Source organism: Narcine bancroftii, chromosome 8, assembly GCF_036971445.1.
Source record: "Narcine bancroftii isolate sNarBan1 chromosome 8, sNarBan1.hap1, whole genome shotgun sequence".
Taxonomy (NCBI): domain Eukaryota; kingdom Metazoa; phylum Chordata; class Chondrichthyes; order Torpediniformes; family Narcinidae; genus Narcine; species Narcine bancroftii.
In genome coordinates, this window is record NC_091476.1 from 58,498,544 (window position 1) to 58,519,747 (window position 21,204).

The 21,204-nt window shown below is 47.9% G+C and overlaps 1 protein-coding gene across 1 annotated transcript in view; it reads right to left on the reverse strand.

Annotated features, from left to right (window-relative positions):
• btk (Bruton agammaglobulinemia tyrosine kinase) overlaps nucleotides 1-20,535 on the reverse strand; it is a 181,315-nt gene extending 160,780 nt beyond the window's left edge. Inside the window, exon 1 of the mRNA XM_069893797.1 lies at nucleotides 20,442-20,535. The gene's annotated coding sequence lies outside the window, so the exon portion shown is untranslated. The remainder of the gene's footprint in view (nucleotides 1-20,441) is intronic.
• Nucleotides 20,536-21,204: the final 669 nt, after the last annotated feature.

Here is a 21,204-nt window from a genome sequence, read left to right on the forward strand (position 1 = left end):
AATTGGCCAGACAGAGAGGGTGATCAACGCATTAACTCCCATCAGTCCTCTGCGGCTGTGGACAAGTCCTTTATGTGCAGTGGGAGATTCTGCCTTATGCACTGCAAATCCTCCGTGTTGGGAGTCAGTTTCCCCACTTCTCTCCTGAAGATGTTCATGCCTGAACTCTTTCTGGGAGAAACAAGTCCAAATGTTACTTCCAGTTTTAAAGCAGGAAGGAGGACTTTCTCATGTCTGCTTTGGTCAAGACACAACTGCAATTCTCAAAAAATTTGAGTAACTTCCCCCCTTAAAGCTTTTGCAGAATCTGTCGAATTGCTCCACATCATCTGGACCTCAGATAACCGATCAACTATGGCTGGGTCAGAGTGTCAGACAAGACACTGAGAAGAAAATTATCTGGTGCTTTGTCACATTGCCTTTTGGGGGACCTTCTGCTCTGTGCTGGATGACTGTCATGGGCTGAAGCACAGCAGAGGAGGTTCCATGACCCAGTGCACTCCTCAAGGGGTCAACCAGGGAAGGGCCACATTCACCCACCTCAGCTCCAGGCTCCCACTGATGAAGGGTCACATGACTGTCAAAACTGCAAGTGGAACTTCAACAAATGCATAAAGTCAGTTCAAATGTCGAGTAAGCAAGTCTGCAACTTCTGTGTTTCTCTAATTCAACTGTTTATGTGGGGGTGAGTGTGTGTGTGTGTGTGTGTGTGTGTGTGTGTGTGTGTGTGTGTGTGTGTGTGTGTGTGTGTGTGTGTGTGTGTGGTGTGTGTGTATCTGTGTGTGTGCGTGTGCGTGTGTGTGCATGTGTGTGTGTGCATGTGTGTGTGTGTGTGCGTGTGTGCGTGTGCATGTGTGTGCGTGTGTGTGCGTGTGTGTGTGTGCGTGTGTGTGTGTGGGGGGGGTGGTGGAGGGATGTGACATTGATGATACATTGTGAAGTTAGTCAGTGCAATTGGGCACCTGGGCTGATGGACTATCTCTGAGCCCTTATTCAACTATCCCTTATGTCTCAGGACCCTTGATCTTCATCATCTGCTTCCTCATTTGGAATATGTGCATTTCAAAAGAAACTTTCTTGGTACAGGATAGTTGGGGGACCCGAGGACATGAGATCTGCTGCAGAAAGCATATCTCTCTCACCTTCACGATAACACTCACTGCAGGAAATCCTGCAGACATCGATCGCATCCCCTGAAACATTAACACCACTGCACTTGTGCTCCTCGCCGCTGCCCCATTTGTAGATTAAAGACAATTGAATGCTGTACATGCAACAGTGCATTCATTTGGGGGGGAGGGGAAGGAGGAGGAAGGAGAGGGAAGGGGCGGGGAGGAGGCGGCAAGGGTTGGATCCAGGGAAAGACTTGGCATGGAGGAAGAGATGGGGAGGAGTTGGAGATTGGGGGAAGAAGTCATGGAAGAAGCCATCTGGGGCTTAGATCGAATGCTGGATGAGGAGAGGAAGGATGAAGAGTTGAGGCAAGAGGGGTAGGTAGAGGGAGAACATGCTGATGTTTGATCCCTCATTACTGAGTCCTCAATTGACTCATACATTCCTCTGTGAATTGATTGTCACTGTGTCCTGGTCACAGAGACTCGACAGTAGGTGCGCCTTGACCCCAAATAAGAATACAGCAGTACAAAACACTGGTGCACAAGTGAGAGCCAAGAGGAAGTGAATCTGTGCCCATCCTGCAGGCTTGGGTGGGGGATTCCACCACCACCACACACTGCTGCAGGTCGATAACTCTCCACTGCACATCAATGACTTGTTTGTGGAGAGAGTGGAGCACAAAGTTCCTCGGAGAGAATGTAAAGGATGACCTATCATGGACCCTCAACACTGCATTAGTCTGGAAGGCACAGCATCATCTTCACTTCCTAAGGATGTTGAGGAGGGCAAGGCTACCAGCCCCCATTGTGGCAACATTTTACAGGAGCAAAATTGAGAGGGTCCTGTCCGGCTGCATCACTGTGTGGGGATGGTAGCTGCAAGGCATCGGACTGGAAGTCAATAGAGAGGATCAGCAAAATGGCCAAGAAGATCACTGGGGTCTCCCTTTCTTCTACTGACCACGTTCACCAGGAGTGCTGCTTAAATCAGGCTCAAAGAATTACTAAGGGCCCCTTCCATCCAGCTCACAGACCCACTACCATCAGGAAGGAGGCACAGGAGCAAGGCTGCCAGGCTGGAAAATAGCTTCTTCCCACAGACTTTGAGGTTGATGAACAGTGTGTAACATAGATAAAAGCTTACACTCGACTGGAGGGAGAACTAATGCTTTTATTAGCTTACAACACAGGTAGGGTTCATGACAGGGGAGTTCAGGGTTTAGATGGGAAACCTGGGTTATATAAGAGCCCCTGGGGGAAGAGCTGGGAGGCAGGGCCAGTCTTCAGTACAGGACACTTCTAGTGAATCCCAGTTCACTATGGTCATCCCTCTCTTCAGAATTAAGTGTCTGTGAATGAAGAGAACAAGGATCAGAGGCTGGTAATAGACACAGAAGAAAAATATTTACAAATTCAGGTGGTCCAGGAGTCTGGAGATCCTGGTGGAGCCTTGGGCTTCTTGAGTCTCCTGGACCCCCTGTGATGAAAGTGTACGGAGGCTGGGGGTCCGGCTCGACGATAGAGCTACATCCCCTGAGTCCCTGAGTGGGGGTGGAGAAAAAGAGCTCGGTAGCTCGTGGGGAACCTGAAACAACAGATGCTCTGTTCCAGCGGGTGCTAGATCCCTGATGGAGACGGTGTCCTCCCTGCCATCCGGGTACTCCACATAGGTGTTCGTGGGGTTGGCATGGAGCAATTTCACCCTTTCCACCAGCGGGTGGTCTTCCTTCTCCTCATGTGCTTCTTGAGGTGGACCGGACCCGGAGTAGTGAGCCAGGTTGGGAGAGTCATCCCTGATGCCGACATTCTGTCGAATGTAAACATGAGCTCATCAGGAGTAGCATTGGTTGCAGTGCAGAGTAGCGACTGGATTGAGTGGAACGTGATGGGAAGGACACCCTGCCAGCGCAAGTCTGTAAGGCCTTTTTTGCTTCAGGGAAAGTTTGACAGCCTTCCAGATCATGGCATTCTCTTTTACAACCTGCCCGTTCCCCCAGGGGTTGTAACTGGTTGTCCTGCTGGGCGTGATGCCCCTCACCAGCAGTTACTAACGCAGCTTGTCGCTCATGAAGGCTGAGCCCCGGTCATTATGAATATAGCCGGGATATCCGAACAAGGTGAAAATAGTCTAGGGGCCTTCATAACGGATGAGGCGGACGGGTCTGGGCACAGGATGGCAAATGGGAACCAGGAGTAGTCATCAATGACCGAGAGAAAGTAGATGTTCCCATTCGTGGAGAGGAGGTCCCTTAAAATCAATGCTGAGCCACTCAAAGGGCCTGGATAATTTAATCAGGTGAAAAAAGTGTGGCTTGCACAGCGCAGACTTGGCATGACCTGGTAATTTCCCTGGCATCTTCTATTGAGTAGGGCAAATTGCGGGACTTGATGAAATGAGATGTGCTGATGACCTCTGGATGGCAGAGCTCATTGTGTATGGTCTGTGGTTGACTGGTATGTGTGAAGGCACAGAATCCCCTGGACAATGCATCTGGAGGGTGGTCAAGTGCCTCTGGCTGGTCGGCGATGTCATAATTGCAAGTGGAGAGCTTGATCCTCCACCTCGCAATTTTGTCATTCTTGATTTTGCCCCTCTTGGCGTTGCTGAACATAAATGTGCCAGCGCTGGTCTGTGAGTAGTGCCTCCAGTGCACTGAGCTCAATGGCCTGAGCTTTAGGAAGGGATGAACCATATCAGTGTATTGAAGGGCCCACTGGGGATAATATGAATAAAACCCCAGGCAACTCCTCAAAGCCTTTATGGTTCCAGGGAGGGGAAGCTCTAACAGGGTCTATCAGGGTCGGGGCCAAAGATGCCATTCTCCACCACATAGCCCAGGATTGCCAGTTGTGTAGTCCTGAATACATACTTGTCAGAATTGTAAGTGAGATTCAGGGCTCTCGCGGCATGGATCAAGCCCTGGAGATTGGCATCATGGTCTTCCATGGTGTGGTCACAGATGGTGACATTGTTGAGGTAGGGGAAGGTAGCATTCAACCCATACTCATCCACCATCCTGTCCATCTGTAATATTGAAAAGAACCCTCCGGAATTGATAAAGTCAACCGTTAGCCTTGAATGCTGTGTGCGGGCAGTCCTTGGAATGGATTGGCAGCTGGTGATAGGCAGCTTTCAGGTCGATGGTCAAATAGACCTGATACTGCGCGATATTGTTCACCATATCCGAAATGCGAGGGAGGGGTATGTGTCCAGGAGTGTGTATCTGTTAATTGTTTGGCATCTAGTCAATCACTAGCCTGGACTTGTTTCCCCCCTTTACTACTACCACTTGCCCTCTCCACGGGCTGGTGCTGTGTTCGATGATCCCCTCCACTAGCAGGCGCTGGGTATCCGTCTTCAGAAACTCCCTGTCTGCCGCTTTGTACCTCCTGCCCTTGGTGTCGATGGGCTTACAGACGGCAGACAGGTTTGGGAACAGAGGCGGGGAGGGGGGGTGGTTGATGTTCAGTATGGAGAGTCTGCAGGTGGGTCCTGGTTTTGAGGCCCCTCTGTTCCGAATCATTACAGGGGGAGGTGGACCAGAAAACTCCAAGGTCACACTTTTAAGGTGACACAGGATGTCCAGATTCAACAATACTGGAGCACACAATTCATCTAAATTTACAAAATTCTCCCACTTCAAATGATAGATGAACTACATAACATTTCTGTACACGCGCCGAATGGGACTGGGATGCTAGGAAGATTCGGTAATTAGACAGGTACATTTTTAAGTTATATTTTTGCACAGTCCATGAGTCTATGAAACTTTCCGTGGAGCCTGTGTCAATCAGGCACTTGGTCGAATATCCATTTACCTTCACCATCACCATCAAGTTGCTGAGCTGGTGAGGTCTTTTCTGGGAGAGGACCAGTGACGCCAGATCGCTGGAGTCATCTTGTTCTTCCCTCGAGTGGCAAACTCCCTAAACTGACTACTTGGTGCAGCAAAATGGCCACCTTCCTCCTCCAATGATGGCAGCGCTGAATTCGAAATCGGGCCTCTGCAAGATGGCTACTGAGCCTTTTTGCGAGGTTTCCGTATGTGGCGGGTTGTGGAGCAGGTGATCTCAGACGGCTTGGGGCTGGAATCGGATCCAGGAGCAGTACAGGCTGTGGACTTCCCCGGACCTCCCTTCGCACAGCAGACACTCACCCAATGTTCCTCTTCCCACAGATGAAGCACGCTGAGCCTTTGGCCAGGCTGTGGACATGGGGATGCTGTCCCTTGCTGAAAATGCACTCCCGGGCTCGGGAAGTGGCACCCGTTAGATTGGGGGCCACTGTAGCAGGAGCAGATGGTCCAAGGAGGTGCTCACCTGAGTTTTCTGGCCTCCAGGTTGTTGTTCTCGAGAATGGCCTGTTCCAGTGATTTGGCCAGCTCGACGTGGCTACCCAGGTCCTTCCTACCCAACTCAAGCAGTCGCTGCCTTGAACTTGAACGGACCCCTGCATCCAGGATGTCCTGGATCTGTTCATCTTCCTGGATGCGGCCTGAAGCAGCCTCATACCTGCACTTCTTAGCCAGTGACCCCAGATCCAGCAGGTAGTCGTTGATTGACTCTTTGGGTTGTTGGCGGCGTAGGGCAAGCCGGTGCCTTGCTAGGACCTCATTCCAGGTCTTCATGTAGCTGGCCTTCAGCATCTTGACAGCAGCCTCGTACGTCGGGCAGTCTCACATGACTGCATACCTCTTCGTCCCTACTCTTGAGATGAGCACTGACCTCCGGAGCTTATCTGTATGGAAGACGTCCCTGGTCGTGTTCAGGTAGGCCTGGAAGCAGTCCAGCGAATATGCGAACTCCTCAGCTGCATCTGGGGACTGGGAGTCTATTAGCAGCAAACTGGGCTTGAGCAACACCTCCATCTTTGTTTGTAAGATAATAAAATTGTAGCATAGATAAAAGCTCACACTTGACTGGAGGGAGAACTAACGCTTTTATTAGCTTATAGCACAGGTAGGGTTTAGGAACAGGCTTCAGAGGGGTTCTGGGTTTAGGCGGGAAACCAGGGTTATATATAGGCCCCCGGAGGAGGGGTCAGGAGATGGGACCAGTAGTTAGTACCACACACTTCTAGTGAATCCCAGTTAACTCCACAGTGTCCTGTAACCAAGTGAACGATTCCAAACTATTTCTATGTATTTATTTTAAATTATATCTGTATATGCAGTATATATGTACATATGTGATTATTATGTGCGGTGCAATGTGCGTGTGTGTGCGCGTGTGCGTGTGCGTGTGTGTGTGTGTGTAGGGGTGTATGTGGGTGTTTTGTGTGTTTGTGTGTGTATATATACGCATGCACACTGTAGTCTGGAGAAACACAAGTCACTTTCAGGTGGCCAGGATACTCCGATGTAAAGCCGTATATTCTATGCAGCTGTTGGGAGGCCACCTGAAAGCGCACTTTCCAATCCTCCTCCGAGAGGGATAATCACCGGAGCACTGAATGCAGCCACCTGAAAGCGGCTTCTTAGGGACGGGCTGATGACAATCAGTTGGCAAGTGCCTAACAGCCCATCTCCCCACTGCCCCTGTCCCCCAGCACAGTAGATCAGGTCTGGGGCGGTGGGCACGGGACGTCAGGGCAGGGGCAGACGGCGCGGGATGTGAGGACCAGGACTGCCGGCGTGGGACGTCAGGGCTTGGGCAGCTGGCATGGATGACCATTCCACAGGCACATTCTTGGCGGAGAATGCACCATAAGGCGGCTACTGTTACATCTAATTGTATAGGTACAGTCAGATGATAATAAACTAATACTGGACCAACTCCCTGTGGACTGTGTGTTTGCCAGGAAGCTCAGGAAAAAGATGCAAGGGTCTGTGTCAGGGGTCATCTCGAGCAGCTAAGGAATTGTCTGCTCAATGGGCTGATCCCAGAGATGCATTAACTCAGTAAAAGATGTCTGCGTCATCTGGTACGATAACTCTGTGAGGGAACAGGGCTTACTGGCACTTTCCAGGCTGCACAGTGGACCTCAGAGCAGACAACGCCAATGGGCTGCAGTCTCAGGTCCTGTCCCACTTGACACTGAGGGGCTGGGCCCCAGGGAACAGATCCACCCACATTAGATGGGTGTTCAAAGAGGCCGCAGAGTGGCGTTGGTGATTTGTGCATGGAATTTTGCTGTTTGGCACAATAAATGCAAATAAATCGTATTTCATGTATGTTTTAATAAATTTGTCTAATAAGAAACAAACCTCAGTAAGTCTGGGTTTGGGTGCAGATTTAGGGCATACTAATGGAGGGTGCTGAAGGTTTGGTGAGACCACCATTAGATGTGACCAAATGCAGGAAAACCCAAGAAAGTTTGGGGCTGTTTTGGAACTTGGTCCATTTAAGATGTTGAACTCTCCCACCCCTGGAAATATCTTCTCCTCGTCCACTCTATCAAGTGCTTTCAATATTCTGTAGGTTTCAATGTAGGTTTCATCCTTCTAAACTCCAGCAAATGCAGGCCCAGAGCCATCCTCGTCCGTTAATCCTCTAATTCCCAGAATCCTTCTCGTAAACCTCTTCGAGACCCTCCCCAACGCCAGCTCATCCTTCGTTAGGGCCAAAACTGCTTACAATACTCCAAATATGGACTGACTGCTTCCTTATGAGGCCTCAAGATGACATCACTGCTTTTAAATTCTACCCCATCTGAAATGAATGCTAATAATTGCATTTGCCTTCCTTGCTACCAATTCAACCTGCGAGTTAACTTTTAAGGAACCCTTCAGACGGACTCCCGAGTCCAGTTGGACCTCTGCTTTCTGAATTCTCTCCATCTGCTGTAAAGCTGGTCTAAGAGGCAGCATCAATTAAAATGCCCTATTAGTTTAACATGAGCTTTGCTATAATATGCAGTGACTTTGAATACACGGCATTGGTTTGTATGCAGCATTTGTTTATGTAAAGCGCTGGTTTAATAATACACAGCACTGGTTTAATACACTGTCCTGTTTAACTCGCTCAGTGCAGTCACTAGGTCTGTGTCAGTGTGTAATAGGTCTCGTTGGTGAATGAAATAGAGGGGAAGGAGATGATTTGGGGGTTCAGCTCCTGAGTGTCATTGGGGAACAACAGCGATGGTTCATGCACAATCCCATCAACTGCTCCTTATAAGCATTGCCTATCAACACACTGTGCTTCGCCAAGGCCTTGGCTGCACGAGTAAGGGCCTTCAGCATTGTACTGCTTTAATATCCAGCACTGGTATAAAACAAAATGTGGCAAAATATACATTTAAAGAATGGAATTAGTACATGGCACAGGCTTAACATCAGCTCTGATTTAATACACAGCACTACAGCAACACAAAGCACCAGTTTAACGAGGCAGCACAGTTGGCGTAGTGGTTCACGTGAAGCTATTACAACGCCAGCGGCCAAGGTTTGTATCCGACCCTCTCTGTAGGGAGTTTGTACTGTGACAGATTATGTGGTGTTTGTATGTTAATTGCGGCAGGCTTTTTAGTGTAGGTCACATACACACATTTCAAAACAGATCTCATTTAAAATACTGGAGCTCTGCTCAAGCCAGACAGGGCAGCTCCTGGGGCCTTTGCAAAAACTTTGGGAGGTACCCAAGAGACTTCACTAATGGATTGTTGTTTTGAAAAGCAACAGATGAAAGAGATCGGAGGAGGAGTTCAGAGCAACAGGCCAGGATGGAACTTGCTGTTGTAAGAAGGTCAATGTGGTTTTGCAAGCAGAGAGAGTCAAACAGGCTTTTTCTCAGAGAGAGAGAGAGAGAGAGAGAGGTCAGTTCTGCAGTTTTACAGTCAGCAGCAGCTGGGACTGGAACAGGACAAGCTGGCAAGCATGTGGAAACCCCATTTGGGAGATGGGTTGTGAGTTCTTAGTTCAGCCTGGTCAAAGCCCTTGTGGTCCATGCAAGAGGAGAGGACTGGCTGCCTAATGTTTCACTTGAAATAAGAGAAATAAAAAGGAATTCTGTGGTGACCTGAAACAAAGAGGTTATCATCTGGAAAACCTTGATGGAGCAAGTTTCTTCAGCAAGACACTGATTAGAAGGAATCAGTTTGTCAAATTCTGTGCACAGTCTAAGAATTGCCTGCAACCAGTGAACTTGGAGGAATGAGAAGTGAGATTGGACTGTGAATCAAATAAGTTTTTTGAACTTACAAACACATTACATACACATGCACTTACAATTAGAAGGGGGTTAAGTTAGGTTAGTTAAGTCAATAGTAATAAGTTAAAGTGTGATCCTGTTTTCATGTTTAAAGATCATTAAAAGCAACATTTGTTTAAATAACCACTTGTCTTGGTGAATATCTACTGCTGCTGGGTTTTGAGGTCCTCTGGGCTCATAACAGTACATTCTCCAAATTCTCCAGGGCCACTAGTTCCATCCCACCATTCGAAACGTACTGGGGTTTATAAGTCAATGGGGTATAAAGTGGGTGGCATGGGTGAAATGCCCTGTTACTGTGCTGGATGTGTAAATTTAAATTTTAAACAATTCAGCACCATCTGAACACAAAGCACAACTTTAATGTGCAGCCCCGTTATGCAGTAATGAGCAGCACCACATTCAAACAGCAAACTAGAGGTCTCCAAATGGTCAATATCGATCCCCAGGGGTCGATCCGGGAGTCAAAAGGGGGTCGATAACATGGGGGTGCAGGGGTCAATATGGCAAGGAGGGTTGATTTAAAATAGCGCCTCCACACTCCCTCCCTACAACCTGGGGGGAGGGGGGAGACATACCTGTCATGAACCTTCAAGCACCACCGTCGCAATTCCCCTTCATCATGTGTGCGCCACTGGCCGCACATAGCCTGCAGACGCCAGGATGCCATAATTAACAGGTAAGTGCCCTTTCTGCCCATTAATTTGTTGGAGGGTATACATCCTACACCCTCAATGTCCAGCTCAAGGTGGCACTGAACAGAGAACAGGGGGCTCAAAAGCCAGACTCTCTGACCAAAAATGGACATCTGGCCAACCCCCCCCAAACCCCCATTTCCAGCCAGCACACACCCCCATCTCCTGTCCAGTGCCAGGATTCCATGCCTGGGGGTCGATGAGGGACCATGTCGTCCCGGAAGGGGTCGACAGTCTAAATGTTTGGTGATCCCTGGCCTAGTGGTACATTGTCCCTGATGACAATGAGATATTCCTGAGCATTGGAAGGTGTCCATTAGAATTCCTTCCCTCTCATGCTCAGGATGTGTTGGAAATGGAGCCTATCTGGTGTTGACCCCCCCACAACGTGGCTGACACGACCCATGCAATGTGACTGGCCCTAAATGGTGTTGACCCCCCTCACTGATCCTACCTGGTGTTGACCCCTCCCCCCACTATGACTGACCCTACCAGAAGTTGACCCCCCGCCACAATGACTGAACTGACCTGGTGTTGACCTCTCCCCTGACTATGACTGACCCTACCTGATGTTGACACACCCCACGCACTATGGCTGACCCTACCTTGTGTAACCCCTCCCCCACTATGACTGACCCTACCTGGTGTTGACTCCCCAATATGATTGATCCTTCTTGGTGTTGACCCCCCCCCCCAGGCTGTACCCAGGCTGTCGGCCTTGCTGGGGGTTGTGCACCCAGTTTGAGTTGAAGCAGTTTTTACATTCATAATTTGTTTCAGGTGATTGCAGCAAATTCTCGACTGAGCCCAGGTTATGTGGCTCTCTGCTCTTCTGTGTTCAACCTGCTGACCAGCACAAGCTATTCCAAATTTAGCAGGGGCTGTGGGAAGGGGTAAATGAAGGATCTTCGCCCTGGTTGCTGATGAGCTCCAGACTGAGGGTGAGCTCTTGTGGTGGTGTGGAGGGGTGAGGAGGTGATGTGGGGGAGAGAGAGACGGATAGCCAAATGCAGCTGCACGTCCTCACCAGCCTCTCTCTCACTCTCTCTCTTGCTCTCCCTCTCATCTCTGGTCCAGAAGGGTGGTCCAGTGACCACTGCTTACTCCTGGCACAGATTCATGACAGCCCTTTCATCCTTGTGAATCTCCTCTCCAACGTCAGCACTTCCTTTCTTAAATGAGGAACCCAAAAATGCTCATAATCTCCAAGTGTGGTCTCACCAGGGCCTTATAAACCCTCAGTAATCACATCCCTGCTCTTTTATTCTATTCCCCTTGAATTGAATCCCAGCATTGCATTTACCTCCTTCATCACCGACTCAACCTGCCCATTTCATCTGGGCATTTCAATTTTCTCTCTGTTTAGAAAACAGTCTACTATTTATTTTTCTACCCAGTGCATGACTGTACACTTTCCAACATTGTATTTGATTATGTGCTTTGCATGTGTGTGCACTGTGGTCCGAAGAAATGATGTTTGCGGTTGTAAATATGCAGTCAATTGACAATAAACTTGAACAAATAATTGTACGACCAATGGACTGGGTGACTCTACAGTCCTGCCAGATCGAACTGTGCACAGTGATGGACAGGTTCACTTCTCACAGTTCCAAGAATATCTCTGTCCTCATCAATTGAAGAGCTGGCCCAAAAAAACCCACTCTCAAGTAATCTTGCTGGATGGTGTTATCACAGTGCTATCTTTGTAAAATGCTGCAGAAATCCTTCCATCACTATCCTGTACAGAATTCTCTTCATCCACTACTGACTGTGACTAATGCATGACACTAAGGTGCTGGCTGGAGAAACTCAGCAGGCCATGCAGCATCCATAGGGAGTAAAAGGCAGTCATGGGCCCTTCATCAGGAACCAGGAAAACAGGCAGATATGGAGTAAGACCTGTAAATCTGCAGGAGCCATCTGCTGCATGTGGTCACCTCTATATCGGACGTAGACTGGGAGATAGTTTAGTCAAGCATCTTCGCTCTGTCTGCTGTTATAACAGAGACCGTGCTTAAGAAGTCGTCTGTGACCTGCTTCAATGATTACCGCCCTGCTGCACCCAAGTCCATCATCATGAAGTGCTTTGAGAGGTTCGTTATGAGGCAGATCAAGCTCCTGCTTCCCCTCTTTCTAGACCCCCTCCCTGCAGTTTGCCTACAAACCCAACCGCTCCACAGACAATGCTATCACCACCACCCTCCATCTAACCCTCACCCATCTGGAAAACAAGGACTCGTATGTTCGAATACTGTTCATTGACTTTAGTTTGGCCTTCAACACAATCATACCTCAGTACCTGATAAGGGAGTTGAGCTGCTGGGTCTATGCAACTGGATTCTCGACTTCCTGTCAAGGAGACCTCAAGCAGTCTGGATCGAAAACAGCACCTCCAAGACCATCACACTAGTCTACTGCTGTTCACTCTGCTGACCCATGACTGTGCAGCTAAACACATCTCAAACCACATCATCAAGTTCGCTGACGACATGGCCCTGATCAGCAAGAATGAGGAGTCAGCATACAGAGATGAGGGGCAGACCCAACAACTGTATCTGAACGATTAAAAAAAAAAGATGCCTGTCGACTTCAGGAGGGTCCGGGGGGACCCCGCTCTGCTGACTATTGACGGCTCCACCGTTGAGGTCATCAAGAGTATCAAGTTTCTTGGAGTACACAGAGGAGAATCTCACCAACACCAGCTCCATAGCCAAGAAAGCCCAGCAGCACCTCTACTTCCTGCAAAGGCTGAGGAAAGTCCATCTCCCACCCCCTCATCCTCACTACATTCTACAGAGGATGTATCAAGAACATCCTGTGCAACTACATCACCACCTGGTTTAGAAGCTGTACCACCCTGGACTGCAAGACCTGCAGAGGATAGTAAAGTCAGTGGGAAAGATAATTGGGGTCTCTCTTCCTACTGTGACAGATATCTACAACACTCAATGCAGGTGAAAGGCAATAAACATAGTGAAGGGCTCCACACACCCCTCATGTAAACTGTTCTCCCTTCTGCCATCTGGTAGGAGGCACTCAGGCCCTTACTCCCAGATTGGGCAACAGCATTTTCCCCCCAAGCCATCAGACTCCTGAACTCCCAGAACATTTGGGGATTGGGTACCGTGGACTGTTAATGTATAATAAGTCTTAATAGTTTAAATGTATTCAACTTCTGTTCAAATGTATATTTATGTAAATCTTCTCCGTGGTCCTGGAGAAACACTCTCTCATTTTTACTGTGCGAGCACGGTATGAACGATAAATAAAGGTGATTTGACTTGACCTCCCAGTGGCCAACCATTTTAATTCCACATCCCACTGCCCCACTGACATGTCTGTCCAGGGCCTCAGGCTCAGACAAACCGTGGCCACCCACAAATTGGAGGAACAACACCTTATATTCCGTATGGTCTCTCACCTGCCAGACAGCATCATTATTGATTTCTCCAATTTCCATTAATCTCCTCCCCTGGACTCTGTCTTTCCCTCACCCCTCTGTCTCTTTTCTTCCATCTGCCCATCCCTTCCCTCCTCTCTTTTATCAGAGAGCTGCCCTCTCCCCCGTCACTTTGCAGTTTTTTTTTCTTCTACCCTCCTGTCTGCACCTCTGATCTCTTACCTGTTAGCCTGATCTTCCCCCTCCCTGTCCCCCACCTTTTATTCAAGGGGTCGACCTGTTTTTCCAGATTCCTGATGAAGGGCCCAGGCCTGAGACGTTGGTTACCCTGAACTGCCTCCGGACGCTGCGTGACCTGCTGAGTTTATCTAGCAGATTTGTGTACTGCACTTGAACCCAGCATCTAATGGAATCCTAATTCCATTATTAATGTAGCATCAATTCCTCACTTTGGTGGTAAAATACTGCATTTATCGAACAACGACAAGAGAGTAGATGAGGTGTTTACACAATGCACTGTTTGCATAACAGATGCCTCATTACAAATTTGCACATCACAAACATTTGCTGTTTCTTCCTGTTTCGCATCTGTGTGTATTTTTAAGAGTCCATTTCCTGCTTTATCTTGTCTGACAGTAATGCTCCCTGATCATTCTAGATGCTGAGTTGATTGAAGACCTTGGCTGTGTCTTGAAGACCTCATTTCCACAGGGAACAGTCCTCAATTCACCCTTGCTCAGCTCAACATGGTGGAGAGCAGCTGTCTCAGCTCACGCTCTTGTCCTAACAAACCAGCTGTGCCTCTATCAAGCTGTACCAAACCAAGAACAAGGGCTTCACCACCACTGGCTGGAATGATCATCACCGTTCCATCACTGTCCTGGAACCACACCCCACCCCCCCCCCACCCCCAACAGCACCTTCATCGGAAGGACCACAGGGGGTCAAGAAAGCAGCTTTCTGCCCCACCTTCTCACAGGGTCAGGGTGTGGTACAGCACAGAACAGGCCACTACATCCAGCCTAACTTCTTATCTACACTCTTCCTGTTTTGGTCCCTCTTCTTTGACACCTTGATCATTTAAGATCTGGTTTCAATGCACCTTAAATGAATTTATCACTTTTCCACTCACCTTCTGGGTGAAAAATAATCCCATTCAGATTCCCGCCTCTAAACTTCCTACCTCTCACCCATGCCCTCTACTTTTAGACACCTCGACTATTAAATCCTTTATCAGGTCACTCTATCCTCTATACTCTCTCCATCCTGTACACTCTCTCTGTCCTGTTCACTCTCTCCATCCTCTACACTCTCTCCATCCTGTGCATTCTCTCCATCCTCTACACTCTCTCCATCTGTCCACTCTCTCCATCCTCTGCACTCTCACCATCCTCTGCACTCTCTCCATCACTATCACATCCTTCCTATTGTCAGGTGATCAGAGCTGCACACAATAGTCCAAAAACAGTAAAAACAGTGTTCTATAAAGTTGTGAAGTACACAAAAGTCCTGGAGAAACTCAGCAGGTCACACAGCACCCATTTTTTACTTTCCATAGATGGATGTGACCTGCTGAGTTTCTCTGGACCCCAGCATCTGCAACTTGTCTTACTTCTTTTCATGAAGTTGGAATGTACTTTCCCTCTTTATTCATTTTGGTGCCTTGCCGTTCGGCGTGGGCGATCACATCTCTCCATCTGTCACGATCTCTGATCCTCTGAATTGTAGTTGTAGCCTCCCCCATTCTCCTTCGGGGAAGGCTCCATCACTGAGCTGAGAGTGTGGTCAATGTTGGGTTCATGATTATATAAGGGAAGAATACCAAAGTGGTTTCCCGTTGCCTTGTTCAGTTGCAGTGTCCATACTGCACAGGTCACCCTGGCCACTGATCCGCAGATTCATCTGCCCAGTGCTTTTAGTTTTACCACCACAAATTCCATTTTGTAGAATCTGCTGTAAAAACCATCCACCATCTGCAATCCATGACTTCACGTGACTCTGATTGGGAGGCAGAACAGGGACTACACCTTGCCCAAGTGTGACCTGTAGGTGATCAGACGGAAGGAGCATCTCACACCTCCCTTTGGTGAGCAATTGCACAGCACCGCCATCATTCTTATACTGTACAAATATTCACTGCTACAGTGAAGACTGTCTCCCCTGCACCTTTATCACCCTGCTATATCCTTTGACAATCTTCCTTGTCATCAGCCAAACCACCAACCTTCATGTCATCCACAAACTTACTCACTCCTCCTACATTCATATACCAGTCCCTCATATTGTATATATCACATATATTAAAAGTCCCAGTGCTGATTACCACTGGTCACAGACTTCCCCACTCACAAAAGCAACACTCCACCAACATCCTCTGTGTCAACGCCACAACCAATCTACCAACATGTCCTGGATTCCCAGGGGCTCTGACCTCCATACATGTCCTCAAGGACAACTAAAGATGAGCAACAAATACCAGCCTTCTAACATGGGCCTGTGGAGAAACTCCATCCATGTCACGATGGATCTGTCTCTGCCCCCCCAAACCCCCTCCATGCATATGACACTGCTTTTAAACTGGTATCCCTCCTGGGACGCAGGTGCGTTTAATGGGACAAAGGTGCTCCCAGCATATTTTAACCTGCAGGGGATCGCCCTATTAAATCGCCAACCTGGTGATTTAAGGTGGATCTCGCCTCCACCCCCTGCGATGCCGCGGTGAGTGACGCATCACACACTCACCGGAAGAAATTAAGTAAAAGATTTTAACCGTACTCTTCTTGGGAAGCATGTTTAGACCACGTCATAATATCCCCTTTCCTGACCTGCACTGCTGAGTTCCTCCTCTACATTTGAACTTGGTGCCAACATGCTGCCCAGTGACACACACACACAAGCGCTAATGTCACCAGAATAAGCGGGTCGGCCATTTTAGTTTTCAAGCCACTGGTTGAGGAGAATTAGGTAAGTTTTACTGGGTTCCCTGACTACCCCTGAGGTAGGGAAGGGACCTGGTTGATTTTGGAGCCCACTGACCAGGTCAGATCCTTTCGAACTGCCATGCGAGTGGGGTGCTAACTGGGCAAATTGCCCGCTTAACCTCATTTTACAAGGCAGCTTGAAAGTGCCTATTGTAATAGTGGGGTCACTGAATTCCAGGAGAGGCCACTAGCACAGAGAGGACAAGTGGGGAACAAGATCTTATCTTCTGTCTGGGCACTCTGGACTGGAGACTGCACTCCTATCACTTCCCATCATCCTGCTGAGGCCCCTTTCTCAGCTCTTCAATAAAATCCCTCGCTGACGGAAGGTACTCCCACCCCTTCTCCCCTGATGTGTCGGTACTAATCTTTGCCTGTCTTTAATTTATTAATGTAACAGCATAGCAAGGTAGAAGACCCCTCCAGCCCATGAATTCTGCGCTGCCCATTTACATCTAATTAACCACTCAACCCCTCACATTTTGGAGGGTGGGGGGAAACTGGAAGCCCACATGGACACAGGAAGAATGTACAAACAGCGACTGATTTGAATGTGGGGGTTGCTTGTGCTATTATGGTGTTGTACTAACCACTGCACTAACCTTGCTGCCCTCCCACTGCTCTCCAGCTCTGCTTGAAACAATGAATACCCCCTTCCACTCCACCACCCACCCCCAGTTCTGATGGAGGGCTCCTGCACTATTGACTCATTTTTCTCTCTCCACAGATGCTGCTCAAGTGGCTGAGTTCTACCAGTGAGTTCAAGTGGAAGTTTATTAACATCTCCACATGTACAACACACAGCATATAATAATCACATTTATATATAGAGACAGCTAATTTAAATATATATAAATATTTTGGGATGATTTACTTGGTTAAAGGACATTGTTCATCAATCTCACAGCCTGTGGGAAGAAGCCATTTCCCAGCCTGGCCATCCTGAATTTGAGTGAAACATGATCGGCTACAAATGCTGTGACTGTACTAAACACACCAAAATGAACTCAACCAGTCTTTTCATCATCTAGAGAAGTCTAAGATATTTTGCTGATGTTTCGAGCCTGAACCCTTCTTCAAGGAAAAATCAAAAGCAGAAGCAGGATGTATCAGAAGTCTCAGAATTCAAACCATGGGGGAGGAATCCAGGCCAACAAAAGGTGTAATTTGATCTGATAAGGGACTAGGTAGAATTTATCATATCTGTGTGAAAGGAGACAGGGGACAGAGAGACCACAGGGGGTGGGGTTTTAACAAAAGCCAGAGAAGTCAATGTTAATGGCATCCGTTGGAGGGTGTCCAATTAGGAAGATGAGATGTGTTTACTCCAATTTGTGGGTGGTGTCAGTTTGGCATCAGACATATCGGCAAGGGAATGGGATGGAGTATTGAAATAGGTGGTCACTGGGAGATCCTCACTATTGCGGAGGACAGAGCCAAGGTGCTCAACAAAGCGACCTCACAGTCTGTGTCCACTCTCTCCGACGTCGAGGAGCCCACAGTGGAAGCACTTGGTGCTGATTCACAAATGAAATGTTCTGATGCTCCTGTATCTTCTTCCTGATGGTAGTGGGTCGATGATGTGTCCTGGATAGAAAGGGTCCTCATGATTGCGTGGGTTTTCTCTGGGGGCTTCAGTTTCCTCCCACCCTTCAAAACGTATGGGGGTTGTAGGTCAATTTGGAGGCATGGGCTCCTGGGCCGAGAGGGCCTGTTACCGTGATGTATGTCTAAACATTTCTATGAAATTTTTAAAAATACCTTTTCTGTACCTTTTCCCAAGCCTCTATATCCATCCTGTCATGAGGTGACCAGAATTGCACACAATGCTGTGTATTTATATAGCTGCCACATGACTTCCTTATTCTTAACTTAATGTCCAGGCCAAATCCACGCTGGCCTCAACTTCTGTTCAGTGTCATTTTCCTCAATTCCTCTGTTGAAGGAATTCCTCCATACAGCATTACAGCGTAATGCAGGCCTTCAGGCCCATGATGTTGTGCCAACTTCTCTTCTAAATATTTGTCTATCTCCACCTTAAATCTATCTAACAAACCAGCCCCCACCACCCTCCGGAGCAGAGAATTCCAGAGATTCACCTCTGAGGGTAGATATTTCTACATCTCTGTTTTTAAATGCTGGCCCCTTTCACACTGCCAAATGAAGTGGGTTGAACTAGGCAATTTAGTGGGTTTGTAGCAGAAAATCTGGTGGTGTGAAAGGTCCCAACCAGGCAGAGTGGTAAAAGTCAACAGGCCTCTAACTCTTGGTGGTGGGTTTGTGTCAGAGCGCGGCCGAGTTAACTTGTGCAGTGTGAACAGGCAACCAGCTCTACCAGGCGTCAGCACTGGAGGTTGGGCCCCTTAGATTTAAGAAAGGCACATGAACCAAGTTACTGCAACCTGGGTCATTTACTCACCTTTTTGGAGGATTGGTAGTGTGAAAGGGGGGTTACATATATCTTTAGCACATTGTTTTATTCCATGAAAAACAAAACTTTAATATTAAAGTCACCTCTTTTCTAGCAACCATCCCTATTACATGTCCACTCCAGCCCATGGAGCCAAGAACAATTTATTGAGTATACCTGATGGCCTGTCCCAAACTAGGCAGAACACAGAAACTGAAGATTGAGTTTCTGATTTAATCTTCATGTTCAAGTTTATTATCATCCGATTAATTTCAAGACATTCCAGGTTGAACTTCTAATCACTGTTAATATATAAGAGAAAAGAAGCCACCAAGCTGTGTACAGGAAGCTCCCGTGTTCTCTAGGATGAGGCTGACCCGATAACCTGCTTATTGAAGACGTTCACTCCCAGCTCTGCATGCAGAATGCGAGTCATTGCAACTCTGCTGTGGACTCAATCTCTGTACATGACTGCAGATTAGACTTTAAGGGGGTCAAGGGGTGTTTGGGTCAAGGATCAGCAATGGTTTAAGTAATGTCTACTCCTTCCCTCATTTCTTAGTGTTATATCTACGTGAAGACTAGATTAGTGAACAAATGCTCCAAGAGATGGCACTTTTAACACTAGGGCCATTTCTAGACAGTTTGATTTTGAAGGGGCAGGACAAGTTTAAGTGTGATGGCATGGGGAATGTTGTTTTACATAGAGAGTAGTGAGTGCCTGGAATAGGCTGCCAGGAGTAGTGGTGGAAGCATATACAATAATGGCGTTTAGTTAGACACGTGAATGTGCAGGGATATGTATCGGGTGCAAGCCGTAGAATTTCAGTATAAATTGGGCACCGTGTTACGGGCGGCACACTTGGCATAGTGGGTTAGTGCAACGCCTTTACAGCGCCAGCGATTGGGACTGGGGTTCGAATCCTACAGTGACTGTAAGGAGTTTGTACCTTCTCCCTGTGTCTGTGTGGGTTTTCCCCAGGGTTCTGGTTTCCTCCCACCATTGGAAACATACCAGGGGTTAATGGGGTGTGAATTGGGTGGCACGGACTCGTGGGACGGAATGGCTTGTTACCGTGCCCTATGTCTACATTTAACTTTAAAATGTTCAGTGCAGAGTCGTGGGCCAAAGGGCCAGTTCCTGTGCTGGACTGTTCCACGTAGTGTGGAAGGACAGTAAAATGTTCTGGAGAAACTTAGCCAACTTGAGAGAGATTACACAGAAACATACAGGCGTAAAGACGGGTTCTTTCAGACCGCATTTAAATGAGCAAGCCAAAGAAGATGGTTTTTGTTGGTATATTTGCTGACAACCTCACACCTTCAGTAAACATTTATTAAACATTGGAATACAAGCCAAGTAGAGGCAGTTTGTGTGGAAGCTGGAGCCTGGATGACATAGGGAAGAGAGACCACAACCTCAAAACCTGCTTCCCCACACAGACTGGGGCAGCCAATAGAAACAGAGAGACCCCTCTCAACTGTTCTCTCAACATGGCTGAGCAGAAATAATCAGTAGCAAACACATTCTGATCTCTGCAGTTCCTCAAATCCAAACTGAGAGGAGAGTGAGGCATCAACTAGAACTTAACTCATGAAACACCAACAGGGAGGATACACATTGCATCAAAACGCAGCACTCACATTGTGAGACAAACCAATTCCAGAAACAATTACCCTTCCTTCTCTTACCTCCAGGTTGCTCATGCACGACTTCAGCACTCTCTCTCTCTCTCTCTCTAGATCTGGAACTAATTTTGTTTCTCTGGGAAACTAAGCTCCTCCTCACACCCAACTAAGTTCCTCATTTACTTACAAAACATTATTGTTTTGAATGAACATCCCCCTGCTGCCCCCTCCTGTTTGTTGATTCCATGCACTGCTGTGTTTATTGCAACAGATCTCGGCCCTCCATTTCTGAGTCAGGAGTGTTGTCGCCAAGGTCAAGATCCTGGTTCCCTGATGTGCCTTTGGTTTAGAAGCTCAATTGAACCCATAAAATTGTAGTTGCAGAAATCTGAATCAAAAACAGAGAGATACGGAGAACATAGGCAGTCGAGCAACATCTGCGGAGGGAGAAACTTGCTCAGGGTCTCTCCCTCAGAACTGGTGAGGGAAGGGTCAATTCTCAAAGCAAGCTGGAGGGAGGGCCGAGATCAGCTCAGAAAGAAAGGGGTACAAGTACTGACTGTCAGCAAGGGATATTATAGAGGCCTGAGAAGCACTATGATGAGAAGCAATGAGAGAACACCAACTGAGGTTGAAGACTTAAGTCCCCATCCCTGAAGTTGCAGAATGCCGAGACAGATGTGCTTCACTGTGACAGTGGAGGAGGCCATAGACAGAAGTGACAGGTAACAGCAAGTTCAGGGTCACCCTGCGGGCTGAGGATAGGTATTCTGTCAAGGAGATCACACTGTCAACACTGACTGCAAAATCTAGAATGGGAAAAGTA